Raw genomic sequence first — 14,743 nt, forward strand, 5'->3', positions numbered from 1 at the left:
CAGTGGCATAGGTTGGTTTTCAAATCACTGCAGATACTTTTGCAAATGCTCTTCCAATAACTTCTTCGTTCCTGGCAGGAAAACAAAATGTGTCATATCACGGTGTAGTACTGTGGAGCCTAGTAGAACTCTTTGGGAATAAACCAATGGAATACAATGTAACCCCCTGCACTAGAGGGTGTCCATATAGTGCTGTGGTATTCTAGTCCCTTTTGGATATTTGGTAGTGTGCTGTGTGTATCATGAACTCTGCTGCAAGAGCTGGAGTGATTCTTGTCCTTTTTCTTTCATGAAATGTACACTTCTGCTAAGTATGCATGTGAGTGCTGGCAGAAAAGAACAGTAACCTACCTTGACCACCCCACCCCACAGCAGCTGAGGAGAGGAGAAGAGAAGAGAGGATAGGAGATAGGGACCCATTGCCCAGTAGGGCTTCCCAAGCTTGCAACGGCAAGTTCCTTTAGTCCAGGCCTCTTAGGAGGCAATTCAGCATTTGCCTGTAGATCCCACTGACAGAGGACATTCCCTCCATTGGTCTCACTGAGGGGCAGCTCTCTGTTGTCCTCCTATCATCCAGCTTTAGTGGTTGGCTCATGTGTGCTTGCAGGTTCACCCTCCTGGCCTTCCCTCTGCAGACAGCCTCCAGACCATAGGTGCCAAGATTTGTGCGGCTCCCTGAGATATTTTAGGCAAATTTAATTAACTGATTTGCATATTTGCAAATAACTTGTCTATGACCATAGACTCTGATTTGTGTTCAATATGTCCGTTTCTGAGCAGTGTCACAAAACTTGGTACCTTTTAGGCTGAGGCAGGTAGGAAAGCAAGATACAGGATGCTCAGCAGGCTCAGCCCAGTCTGCTGTTTGCCTGATTCTCTTACCCTCATGACAACACTTCCTTTTCCTGGTAACATAGTGCCCTCTGTTGACTTGAAGCTGAGCTGGGTCTGTGGCCCTCGCAGAATTTCATGTGACTCAGTCCTTTTCACCCAGCAGCTCATTTGAGGAAAGAGGACGTACCCATCCAATGATGAACCAACAGCTTCATTGCAATATTTAAGATTTGAATTTGAAAGAAACTGAGGGAGAGGGAACTAGAACTTGGGTGGTGTTTAATATAATTTGATGTTAAAAGCTTTGATAATGGAACATTATGATTGAAAATGTAATAAAAATAAACTCAGGAAAGGTTATGATTTCCAGTGGTAACTGTAACTACCTCCTGGCATGCATGCAGCAATTTGTACTATGGTACATGCTATTAAACTTCCTAGAGGGTTTACCTTTGGACTGAGAATAACTGCATGCACACAGCTAAAGACACACAATCAGACTTAGGGCAAAGTTCTGAAAAGCTGTAAGGGTCTGAAAATTAAAAGTTGAAATGAAAGGGCCTCCCCTCCTCAACTATAACTTTAACATCACTACCCGACTGCTTTGTCCACAGAAGCTGCAACTGTTATCCTATCTTTTTTAACCAGATTTTGATTTGAAGCCCATGGTAGTTACTTAAGGGATTTAAAGAAGGTTTTGGTTCAAAATATCACTGCATTTTGGCTCTTGTGTACTTGGAGCAGCCTTTGTTTTAAGAACATGGGTGTTTGTGTACAACACTGCTGAAAATACTAATTCAGCACAGCAGTTCTACCTTTGTATTCATCCAAGCAGGAAGTCAGTCTGTTCACAGTCACTCTATCTTTCCAACACCCTCCCCCTGCTAGCCGAGAGGAGGAGTTTACTCATTACATACCAGTCACTGGCAGATCCCATCTTTTATTTAGGCTTTCTGCAGGCTGACAAAAGCATTCTGTTTCAACAGGAGCTCAGATCTTTATCAGCTTTTATTTGTTCACTTGGTAGAAATCTGAGAGGGAAAAGGTTCAGCCTGTACCTTGGATTGATACACGGTGGGAGACTGACGGACTAAAACTTCAAAAGGAATTGGGTGTGCTGCAGGAACATGACGGCGGAATGAAACGCCAGCTGTGCTGATAAGTAGAGCCTCTGTGTAATTTACGTGTGTGTTTGTGGAAACCTGGCTAGAGAACACACACAAACTAGGAGAGCTACGTCCCACCTTCCTAGAGGATCTGATCCAGAGACCTGAACAAGGGTAGGAAAGCAGGTTCTTTTCCTCCTCCTCTCTTTACAAGAAAAACAGGCTTTCAGAGTGATTGTTCATCTATTTATAAAGTGTTACATCAGCTAGCCAGGAAATTCTTTCTCCTCACCTCTTGTAGCCTTGTTTTCAAAAGTTACAGCCTGAACTGCTTTTCACCAGGGTTTATGTGCTTAAATTTACAGAGACACAAGATACTCTGCTATGAGTTAAGTAGATGGTGAGAAGCTGGAACAATAATAAAGTGGGAATGAATTGATTTTTGCTAGGTGAGTTTGTGTCTACACTACAGAAGCAAAATGTTTTAGGTGAGGGGAGAGGAGATGAATGTTGTTAACACTTCTAGAAAGAAAATAACTGGAAATGCACTGTTTTGCTGAATATTGACTGAAAAATACTTAAATTATTTGTTAAAGCCAGAAAAAGTAAAGAGATTGAATTCTATCTGGATGGGGTATTAAATACTTAACTGAGAGATTTGAGATTCTTTTATTTAAAAGACTTCCTGAGCTTTTTCATTTTTTAAGGTCTGTTAATAACACATTCTGGGAACCAGCTTTTGGCTAACAGTATGTTTGTTGTGACTAGTGTAGAAATGAAGGGGATAGCACTGACTTTCCATAGTTGTTTTAATTCCTATGGAAGCCCTGGGATTTCCCTCGCATTACAGGCACTACCCAAAGCAGATTGCAGAAGCAGAACTGCAATATGGCCTGATCCTGTTCCCATATCATCAACAAAATTACCATTGGTTTCAACTGGAGGAGAATTGGGCCCCCTTTTGTAGCCTGCCTCTCCTCCCACCCCCATGTGTGGTCTCTCTACTTGATAGTCCTGCATCCATGGATGGCTTTTCTCATCTTGTTAGCAATCTGCTCACTCAGTTTCCATTCAGTGGATGTCAATTGTATGAGTTCCTGATTCACACCCTCAGGGATGTAAATCCACTGCAGGTTGCCTCTATGGTTCTTGGGCAGGCCGGGGGACATAAGTCCAAGGGACCCCACCAGAACTGTTGCCCTCACCTTCAAGAGATGTCCTGTAAGGCGGTGGTGGACGAGAAGCAAGATAAGAGGGGGGCACCCTTGGGAAAAGCTGCCAAATTGCCATCTTCACTGCAGGAAGCCCCCTCCACCCTTGTCTGGGCATGTGGAACAGTGACTGGCAGCATCTTCAAAGTTCCACCCATCTGTCAGCTTGCTGCTCCTCCTGTTCTCCTCCAGTGTGGGTTTGGGGCCTTTGGGGCAGGTATGGGGAGGGGAAGAATGTTCTGCTCACTCCCTTCATCAGTTAAACAGTGTCCTAATTTTCTCTAGTGTTATCTGTTTCCTTAAACATTTTCCATATTTACTGTCCAAAGCTATAATCTGTAGTTCTTTAGTAACAGAAAGCATTTCATGTTGCTTGCTTGACTTTAGCATACCAAGGTTTTCTCTGGATACCATCACTTTCCATGTTTCCTTCCCAGCTAAACTTCTCACTGGGCCTACTCCAACTCTCATATTGTCTCAGGATGTGACTCCTCATGAAAGCATCCAATCAATAGCCTGTGACTCAGTTTACTCAGCAGGCCAGACTCTCTCCCAAATAGCCCTCTGACTCCTAACTGGCCAGAAGAGATTCTTGCTATAATGTGTCCCTTTCAGACACTACATTGTGTTGAGAGGTGTAGCATGCTGCAGGTTATTTTAGTTAAAGAGCTGTTAATGCATGAAACAGATTGCTAAGAGTCTACTTATATAAGTGACTGGATAGCGTAGTGGTTAAGAGCGCCGCCCTTTGATACGGGAGACCGCCCTTTGATATGAGAGACCGGGGTTCAAATCCCGGTTGGTACCCAACTTTCCAGTAGGGGTCCTTGGGCAAAAGACCCCCTAACGCTTCAGCTGCCTACCTCAAAATGAGAGTGACATGAACTAGGAGAGTCCATGCTGGCTCGGACGTCACCCGGATTAACAAGGTCCGCACCAGATGTTGAGGAACCAGGACAATCTGATGATAAGTGGGCTACTGGAACAAAACCATATCATGGACGAGACAAGAGAAATCTGGAATTGATGGAATGCTACTACAACAGTAGACCTAATGAGAGGGGATTATATGAAACGTATGAGGGGACTATGGATGGACAAAAGACTACATCTCACACTTACTGAGAAACAGCTAGTTACCACCAATGCTCATACATAGTAAAGAGGAAATGCTCGACTCACAGCTTCGAGATGTAGACCAACTCCACATTACATCCCAGACTCAAAGAACCTGGAAGGAACAAGTGGATGCACAGCCCCACCTGAGATGAAACTTCACTCCCACCCCCTCCATTTGCAGAGCACAGCAGCTGATATGAGGCATAAGATCATGGAGAAACTAGCTACAGTCAAATCCTCTTGAGACCGATTACATAGGCTCAGTGGAGATGAACCGAGTACATCAGATAGTATGTTTAGAAGATGCCAATCAGAGCCACTCATGACTAATCCCCTACTACCTTACCTATTATAACTCAAACCCAATGAACTGGGTAATACGCTACAGCCTCTTGTAATCCTGGAATGCTTGCCCGCCTACCGCAATCTAAGAAGGAAACAACCCGTACTGCTACCACATCCTGGAAAATGAGGTTGAGGATAAGAATACAAGGCGACTCGGGAGCCAGAAGTTAGTCATGCTGGTAGACTACAGAAGGGTGTATGAGATTTAAGGATAAGACCCGGCTACTGAAAAAATAAAGAAACTTGACTCCTCGAAGCCCTAGAGACTGCCTAAACAAAGCTCACAGCACATGGGCTACCAGGTAAGGAGAAATACACTAGAGAAGCAGAGGCCAAAAAGTTCAAATGCCCTGTTCTCCACAAGAAGCCATACCAAGGTGTACTCCGAACTACAGTGCAAACAACACAATAAACAGGCAGAAGCCCATACCAGCAGCAGAAAACTGAAAACACCGTACTGCGAAGAAACACTAATGTGAGAGAAAGAGAAAGACTTTCATAGAACGCCAGTGCAAAGGTGGCTGCAGGACCTGAGAACGGAGCCACCAGCAATCTCTCCAGAACAGAAACCAGTCACCATCACAGTAGAAGATATCCAGCAGCGGGGTACAAGTGAACATGAAGAGCTAGGACAGCACGGCTAGACGCAGGACCATGAATCCAACACGCTACTGCTAAAGGAAACTAACCCAGCAAGTCTCCACATGAAATTGCCCTAAGCAGCACAAAGAATGAACCAGCTGCTAGCGAGGCTTACCATTCATGCACATGCTGTTTAGTTTTTCTTTAGCCAGTAGGTGTTGGATTCATGGTCTCGGTCTAGGTGCTGTCCAGCTCTTTCATGTTCTTGACCCCCGCTGCTGCGATATTCTTCAGACTGTTGATTGGTGAACTGGTTTCTGTTCTGGGAGATTGCTGTGTGCGCGGCCGTTCGCAGGTTCCTGCAGCCCACATTTGCACTGGCGTTATGAGTCTTCTCCTTTCTTCGCCATGAATGTTCTTTCCAGTAACTGTTCAGTTTTCCTGCTGCTGGATGGCTCTGCTGTTATATGTGTGTTGGTTGCACGGTCGCTAGGTTTGTGGGAGTTTACACCATGTGACGGATGGCTCCCTCTTGCTTGAGAGAACAGGGCATGTAGAACTTTTTTGGGCCTTCTGACTCTCTAGGTGTATTCTCCTGGTAGAGCCTTGGTAACCAGTGCTGTGAGGCCGTTTGTTTAGCAAGCTCTCTTTAGGGCTTTCAGGATGGAAGTCAGGGTTCCATTGTATTTTTTTCAAGTAGCCACCAGCAGGTCTTCATGCCTTAATCTCTTACACCCTTTCTGTAGTTTTCTACCAGCTGACTAACTTCTTCTCCCGAGTCGCCGGTTGATCTTATCCTCTCCAACGCTTCATTTTCCAGGGTGTGAGAGTACATTACTGTTGTTCTTCTTTTGAATTGTCTTGTAGCCAAGCATCTTCCAGGATTATACGAGAGGCTGTAGCGATAGCGAATATAGCCAGTTCATTGGTTTGAGTTGATGGTGGTAGTAGGGATTGTCATGAATGAGGAGCTCATGTTGGCATCTTCCTAAAAACATACTATCTGAATGGATAACTCTCTCGCACTCTGAGCCTTGGTAATCGGTCTCGAGGTATTGACTGTAGCTAGTTTCTCTCATAGAATCTTATTGCCTCATATTGTCAAGCTTGCTGTGCCTGGCTGGCAATGGAGGGGGGTTGGGGAGTGAAGTTTTCATCTGTTCAGGATGTGGGCTGACACATCCAAGGGTTCTTCCAGGTCTCTGCTGAGGTCCTGGGACTGTAATGTGGTAGTTTGGTCTATCTCAAGCATGGTGAAGCCAGCTTCCATCTTTTACTACCCTGTTGAAGCCATTGGAGTTAACTAGCTGTTTCTCAGTAAAGTGTGGACCTGTAGGATATTATCTGTCCATCCATAAGTCCCCTCCATACGTTGCATATATCCAACCTCTCATTAGGTCCTACCCTTCCATCAATTTCCAGATTTCTCTTGATCTTCGTCCATGTAAATGGTTTGGTCTCCAGGTAGCCCACTTATCATCAGCATTGTCCTGGTTGCCTCAAGCATCTGGCGCGGAACCTTGTTTAATCCGGATAGAGCGGACGGTCCGAGCCAGCATGACTCTACCTTAGTTCGTGTCACTTCTCATAATTTTGAGGTTTAGGCAGGTGAAGCGTTAGGGGGTCTTTTGCCCTAAGGACCCGTCTGAACCTGGAAAAGTTGGGGTCTTTTGCCCAAGGACCCCTACTGGAAAGTTGGGTACCAACCGGGATTTGAACCCCGGTCTCTCGTATCAAAGGGCGGTCTCCCGTTTCAAAGTGCGGCGCTATATATATATATATATATATATACACTTTACTTCTTATAACCATTACATCCTGGAAGAGAGCTCATAAAACTTCAGTGGCGCTACATTTTGGGTGTGCATTTCCATGTGATTGGGGCCTGTATTAAAATGATGCTTTGTAGGTGGTGTATCAGTAGCTGGTTTTATACCTAAACCTAAAAAACAATATGCCAGTGCTTGGTGATGTCAGGACAATTTGTCATGTTCCCAGTTAACTTTGTGGAGAATAAGAGTAGGCAACCTCTGAAACTGAGCTGGCAGCCAGCAAGGGTCAGGTCCATGGGCTGAAGAAATGCCCGGGGAAAAGAAAGTTGAAGTGCAGCAACTGAGCTCCTTGCAATCTTTCATCTTGTCTTTGCACAAGCACCAGTTTTTTGGTGGAAGCTCACACTTAATATCCCCATTGCTGGGTCCCCTATCTCTTTCTAATGCGGTTGGCTCCACAGTTGGCAGCCGAAGTCTCCGGGACTCCTTCAGAAGGCAAGAGTGGTCAGGCATGGAGGTTGAGTTGTTTTGTTTTTTAATTGAGAAATTAAAATAAAAAAAAAATTGTCTTAATTTTTTTTATGAAAATTAAAAAAAAAAAAACTTTTGATTCAGAATGCTTCTGCAGTGCCTCCTGGGAATTGAGTTTAGGTGCATTATTGCCCCAATTCTCTTCTGTGGGGCATGCTGCCCAGCCAGACGACATCTCCCAGGCTGCACTGTGGTCTCCCATCTTAGTGAATCACTCCAGTATCATGGGAGTCCCTAATCATGGTGCATCATAGGAAGTGTAGTCTAAGTGGGGATCTAACTCAGAGGAGCATGAAGACTCCCATGAGGAACCACATCAGCATTTCCCAGAGTGAAGTGTGTTGCTTTTCAGCGTGATGTTTTGGTTGAAAACAGAAAATGTCTCAGTTTTTGAGTGTTTGGTTTTTCAACATAAAGTCAAAATTTTCTGCCGTAAGTAGAAACTTTTAATGAAAAATATTGTTTTGTCATGCTCAATTTCCCAGTCAAACCTTTTCAACTGAAGTGTTTTGGGGTTTTTTTTGGACAAGCCCTAATAAAGAACCATAGAGAAGCCAGTGTTGTAGGGGGATAGAAAGACCCACCGGTGAAACATTCCCTGCCATATTATCTTAATGTAGAACTTGCTTCCGCAGGATTTGGAAGCTTGCACAGGCCTTAAGATATCACCCTACAAGACTCTGCTTTGAGTAAGTGGCCCCTTTCGTACACTGCTAGTGTTAGCACCTGTGCAGTCCAGTTGACAAGCCAACAAGTTGATTTTGCACACTCATGACACACACATTTAAATGCAATGTTTTGAGAACCAGGAGAAAGATAAGCCGTGACATTGTACATTATATCAAGTTTCATCCTTGGCTTAATCTGTCACAAATAATTGTATGCCCTATCATTTCAGCTTCCCTACTTCTAGTGTAGATTTCCCTTCTCTTTCATACAGTGCTGCTTTAACAAAAAGGAAAGTTTATGGTGAATAGTAGTAACACGCAGCTTTTTAGATCAGTCTATGAGAATCTCAAGTTAGGCTTGCCAAATATTAATGTGGATGTGTCTAGCATCTGGCACTGAGAGAGGTTAGAGACAGGATAGATGACCTCAGATCTACTCCAGTATGGTCATTCGTATCTTCCTGTGTGCTGAAAAGTTTGCTCTGGCACATATTTCTCCATAGGGTGGAACTTTATTTTAAAGATATTGTAAAAATATAAATAACCTTCTGACCTTCCTCACTTCCATTTTTTCCTCTACCTTATTTACCATTTCCTTTTCCTCCTGCTCACACTTATTTTCATAAACACTGATTGAGATACGCTAACCTACTATCCACTATTTCCATACTAATGTATCTGAGAGGAGAAGAATTTGCTGAACATTGCTGCTAGTTCTTTCCAGCGCCCTATATCTCGCACCAGTTAAGCCCTGATTTTTCACAGGTGCTGAGCTCCCATAGACGTCATTGGAGTGATGGGTGCTTAGCATGCTGAAAATCGGAACCATAATGTGGCTAAGGAGTCACCGTCAACCAGGAGCCCCAGTTATAAGCACAGTTGAATTTTAATTGTGTAGTCTTAGGCATCAAGAAAGTGATTTTCAAACTGCAGGTATGGGCCATGAAGTGAGTTACACTTGTTAAGGGAGCCCTCAAGATAAAGAGATAGGATTTGTATTTAGGATCCACAAATAAATAGAGTGTTTCTCTATATTTTCTGTATATGTGACCTCATTTTACTTCTTGGGGAATTTTAAAAGCAATATATCTTTGCAATCAATAGAAACACTGTGGGCATTGAAACAGCTGTGGTAAAGTTGTTTATGAACTATTTATTTTCAAGTAGCTTGGAATATGTAGTATGCTTGGCATACATTGTATGATTACCATAACCAGTCTTGCAAGGGATGATAGCCGAACAGCCATCACTTCTACTTCTGAAGTATTGCTGGGGGTTTTTTATTTTATTTTTTTCATGTGAAAGGCTTCATCGCTGAGATGAAAAGATTCCCTCTCCCAAAAAACCCCCAGTGACCTAAGGCTTACACTATTACATCATCATTTTGGGGGTGACCTTTGTCTTATATAATCCCATTTTTTTTTTTCCATTTTAAACTCAGCCACCAAGATCAGTGCTCTCGCCCTGCATTGTAGAAGGCAAGGTGCCATAAACAGACACTATGAAGTTAGCATATGTTATCCCACTATCCCTGAAGAGTGAGAACACTACTTCTGTTAAATCACAGGAATTAATTATTTTTTTGTCTTGGGTTTCACATAAACACCATCTTTCAGAGCTGTGACCAAGAGGAAAATTATTTCATCATGGTTTTGTATTGTCTTTGAATATGTAGAGAAGCAGTCTGTACCGTGGAGGTGTATTTCCGAGTGGTGGTAATCTCTGAAGGTCTGATCTGCACATTTATGAGCAGATTGCCCCTCTGATCTGCCTACAACCTCCCTGCTCACGTTATGCATGCTGTGACACAACTTCGTTGGCGGGACCATGGTCAGCCAGCATATGTGTGTTCATTACACAGTTTTTACACTTATTTGGAGAGAAATGATGCTTGGCTCTGGCCTGGAACCAGAATCTAACCTAAAATGACAGATCTAACAGATAACCTAACTAGGATATTCAGCAGGTCACACCCTGCCTTCTGCCCAGCAGGTCATACCCTGTGAGCCGCCTTCTGCACAGCACTGTGTAAAATTACCTACTGATGGCATCCCAGTGGAACCACAGCTTGTAAAAATGGACAAATAAATAGGAAAATAGCATAGAAAAGTGAACATAGTGACAGTTGAACAATCAACAGCATCAGTTTAAAAAAATCCAGGAGAAAAGGGATTCTTCTTAAACAGTACAAGTAGAAGATTACTAGCGCTCACAAAACAAAAAATTCAAATATTTGTGGAATTGTGACACCAGAAGACTGCTCTTCAGCATCTATCCAGCCTTTCCCATTTTTCTTCTTTTTTAGATGGCTTATTAGCATATGGGGGTGTTAAAATTGTGAGACCCTCTCTTTTTTTCCCCTCTCCTTCTTTCCACGAGAGAGCGGTGGTGGCAATGGGATTGTGAGATCACAGGAAGTTAATCTCTCCTCAGCTAGTTTACTGTTGTCTCATTTGTTGATGTCAAGTGAGGCAGGGAGGCTAGATGCAGACAAACATACTGGCTTTGGCTGTTGTATATTGGGAATAGTAGTAACCTCTATAGAGCAGGATGAAATGCATCTTCCTTTATAACACCATCATTGCTCTTTTTCAGTCACTTAGAGCTGTCTCAAAACAAATAATTTGGGGGAGGGGGTTAAAATTTTCTCCACTTGGTCTCACTGTGGAGATGGATTTTATTTTTGGTTCCAGCAAAGTCTATTCAGTCTTTTTCTTTTTCTTTTTTTTTGGGTACATATAGCTTATTTAGCTTGATATAATGAAATGAAATATAATGAGATGAAAAACACAGCTTATCCTAAACCAAATTTAAACATAGCTTCAGTGCTTAAAATGGAGAGGTCAGTAGCATGGCCTACACAAAGTGATGATATATTTCAGCTCCACATGCTCCTGCTACCACCCCTTCCCCCATCACTTTTTTTAACCAGCTACACAAAAAAATTAGGCTATGGAAATAACCACCTGTGTTCACTTACTTTCATATGCACCCACCATCAGACTACTGCATAGATTTAAATATACAAAAGGTATCTTGCTCAGCTTGATTTTTTTTTTTTTTTTTTTTTTTTTTTTTTTTTTTTTTTTTTTTTAGTCTAAGGAAGACTTGATTTGCAAATAAATTTCTGAAAATCTACTACCCATTCATTATGTACGCTCTTTGTGACCTGAGAAAATAATACTGCATGTAGCTTTTAATTAAAAATACCAGTTAAGTAGAATAAGGAGATTACATAGGACAACTTGATGATGTCAGTCTATTCATGGGCTTCCTCCTAGAGCATAACAAATGTGAGGAATCATAGAAACGTAGGGCTGGAAGGGACCTCGAGAAGTCTAGTCCAGCCTCCTGTGCCATGGCAAGATCAAGTAACCTAGACCATCCCTGACAGGGCCTTTTCCAACTTGTTTTTAAAAGCTTCCCATGATGGGGATTCCACGACCTCCCTTGGAAGCCTAGGCTAGAGCTTAACTGCCCTTATAGTTAGGTTAGATATTATGAAAAACTTTCTAACTCTCCCTTGCTGCAGATTGAACCCAATATTTCTTGTGCAACCTTCAGTGGACATGGAGAACAATTGATCACTGTTCTGTTTACAACAGCCCTTAACACATGGAAGACAAGTTATCAGGTTCCCCTTCAATCTTCTTTTCTCGAGATTAAACATGCCCTGTTTTTTTTTTAATGTTTCCTCATAGGTCAGCTGTTCTAAATGTTTTATCATTTTTGTTGGTCTCCTCTGGACTTTTTCCACTTTGTTCACATCCTTCCTAAATTGTGGTGCCCAGAATTGGACACAGTACTCCAGCTGAGGCCTCACCAGTGCTGAATAGAGTGGGACAATTACCTCCTTTGTTTTACATACAACACTCTTGTTAATACACCCCAGAGTCACATTAGCCTCTTTTGCAGCTGCTTCAAATTGATGACTCATTCAGTTTGTGGTCCATTACAACCTCAAGATCCTTTTCAGCAGTCCTACCACCTAGCCAGTTATTTCCGATTTTGTAGTTGTGCATTTGATTTTTCCTTCCTAAGTGAAGCACCTTGCACTTCTCTTTATTGAATTTCGTCTTGTTGATTTCAGACCAATTCTCCAAGTTGTCAGGGTCATTTTGAATTGTAAACCTGTCCTCCAAAGAGCTTGGAACCCCTCCCAGCTTGGTGTCATCTTCAAATTTTATAAGGATACTCTGTACTCCATTATCCAAGTCATTAATAAAAATATCAAATAGTACCGGACCCAGCATTGACTCCTGCGGGATCCCATTAGAAAAACCCTCCCAACCTGACCGCAAACCATTGATAACTACTCTTTGGGTATGTCTGCGCTACGGGATTATTCTGATTTTACATAAACCAGTTTTGTAAAACAGATTGTATAAAGTCGAGTGCATGCGGCCACAGTAAGCACATTAATTCGGTGGTGTGCGTCCATGTACCGAGGCTAGCATCGATTTCCGGAGCATTGCACTGCGGGTAGCTATCCCGTAGCTGTCCCATAGTTCCTGCGTCTCCCCCGCCCCTTGGAATTCTGGGTTGAGATCCCAGTGCCTGATGGGGCAAAAAACATTGTCGCGGGTGGTTCTGGGTACAGCCTCACCCTCCCTCCGTGAAAGCAGCAGACAACCATTCGCACCTTTTTTCCTGGGTGAACTGTGCAAACGCCATAGCACAGCAAGCATGGACCCTGCTCAGATCAAGACCGCAATCGTGGACGTTGTAAAACCCTCGCGCATTCTCGTGCAGTCTATGCTGAACCAGGACCTGCAAAGCCAGGCGAGGAGGAGGCGGCTACGGCAGAGCGGCGACGAGAGTGATGAGGACATGGACACAGAATTCTCTCAAACGCGGGCCCTGCGCTTTGGAGATCCTGCTGGTAATGGGGCAGGTTCTAGCCATTGAACGCGATTTTTGGCCCGGGAAACAAGCACAGACTGGTGGGACCGCATAGTTTTGCAGGTTTGGGACGATTCGCAGTGGCTGCGAAACTTTCGCATGCGTAAGGGCACTTTCATGGAACTTTGTGACTTGCTTTCCCCTGCCCTGAAACGCCAGAATACCAAGATGAGAGCAGCCCTCACAGTTGAGAAGCGAGTGGCAATAGCCCTCTGGAAGCTTGCAACGCCAGACAGCTACCGGTCAGTCGGAATCAATTTGGAGTGGGAAAATCTACTGTGGGGGCTGCTGTGATGCAAGTAGCCAAAGCAATCATTAAGCTGCTGCTACGAAAGGTTGTGACTCTGGGAAATGTGCAGGTCATAGTGGATGGCTTTGCTGCAATGGGATTCCCTAACTGTGGTGGGGTGATAGATGGAACCCATATCCCTATCTTGGCACCGGAGCACCAGGGCACCCAGTACATAAACCGCAAGGGGTACTTTTCAATGGTGCTGCAAGCACTGGTGGATCACAAGGGACGTTTCACCAACATCCACGTGGGATGGCCAGGAAGGGTTCATGACGCTCGCGTCTTCAGGAACACTACTCTGTTTAAATGGCTGCAGCAAGGGAATTACTTCCCAGACCAGAAAATAACAGTTGGGGATGTTGAAATGCCTGTAGTTATCCTGGGGACCCAGCCTACCCCTTGATGCCATGGCTCATGAAGCCATACACAGGCAGCCTGGACAGTAGTCAGGAGCTGTTCAACTACAGGCTGAGCAAGTGCAGAATGGTGGTAGAATGTGCATTTGGCCGTTTAAAGGCGCGCTGGCGCACATTACTGACTCGCTCAGACCTCAGCCAAACCAATGTCCCCTTGTTTATTGCTGCTTGCTGTGTGCTCCACAATCTCTGTGAGAGTAAGGGGGAGACCTTTATGGCGGGGTGGGAGGCTGAGGCAAATCACCTGGCCGCTGATTACGCGCAGCCAGACACCAGGGCGATTAGAAGAGCACACCAGGAAGCGGTGCGCATCAGAGAAGCTTTGAAAACGAGTTTCATCACGGGCCAGGGTACGGTGACTGTTGTGTTTGTTTCCCCTTGATGACCCCCCCCCTTGATTGACTCATTCCCTGTAAGCAACCCACCCTCCCCTTCGATTACAGCTTGCTTAAGGAAATAAAGTCACTATTCATTTAAAAATCATGTATTCTTTATTAAAAAGTCATTATAAAAAGAGGAGAGAACTGACAAGGTAGCCCGGGTGTGGTTTGGGAGGAGGATAGGAGGGAAGGAAAAGGCCACTAAAAAATTTTCAAAATAATGACAGCCTTTTGGTTGGGCTGTCCACGGGGTGTGGAGTGGGCGGGTGCACGAAGCCTTCCCCACGTTTCTTACACGTCTGGGTGAGGAAGGCTATATGGAACATGGTGAGGGGTGAGGGTGGTTACACAGGGGCTGCAGCGGCACTCTGTGACCCTGCTGCTGTTCCTGAAGCTCCACCAGACGTCCGAGGATGTCAGTTTGATCACGCAGCAGCCCCAGCGTTGCATCCCGCCACCTGATCTGATCTTGATCCTGCCGCCACCTCTCATCTCGAGCGTCCTCCTCTCCTCACGTTCCCCTCCTGTCCTCACGTTCACTGGCATCTTTCCTGTAATTTGATACCACATGTCCTTCCACTCATT

At 44.2% G+C, this 14,743-nt stretch overlaps 1 protein-coding gene across 2 annotated transcripts in view; it reads left to right on the forward strand.

Annotated features, from left to right (window-relative positions):
- Nucleotides 1-1,779: 1,779 nt before the first annotated feature.
- Nucleotides 1,780-14,743, forward strand: part of PIK3CB (phosphatidylinositol-4,5-bisphosphate 3-kinase catalytic subunit beta) — a 225,015-nt gene continuing 212,051 nt past the window's right edge. For both annotated transcript variants that reach the window (XM_032771148.1, XM_032771156.1), the window contains exon 1: nt 1,780-2,114. The gene's annotated coding sequence lies outside the window, so the exon portion shown is untranslated. The remainder of the gene's footprint in view (nt 2,115-14,743) is intronic.

This window comes from Chelonoidis abingdonii, chromosome 8, assembly GCF_003597395.2.
Source record: "Chelonoidis abingdonii isolate Lonesome George chromosome 8, CheloAbing_2.0, whole genome shotgun sequence".
Classification (NCBI taxonomy): Eukaryota; Metazoa; Chordata; order Testudines; family Testudinidae; genus Chelonoidis; species Chelonoidis abingdonii.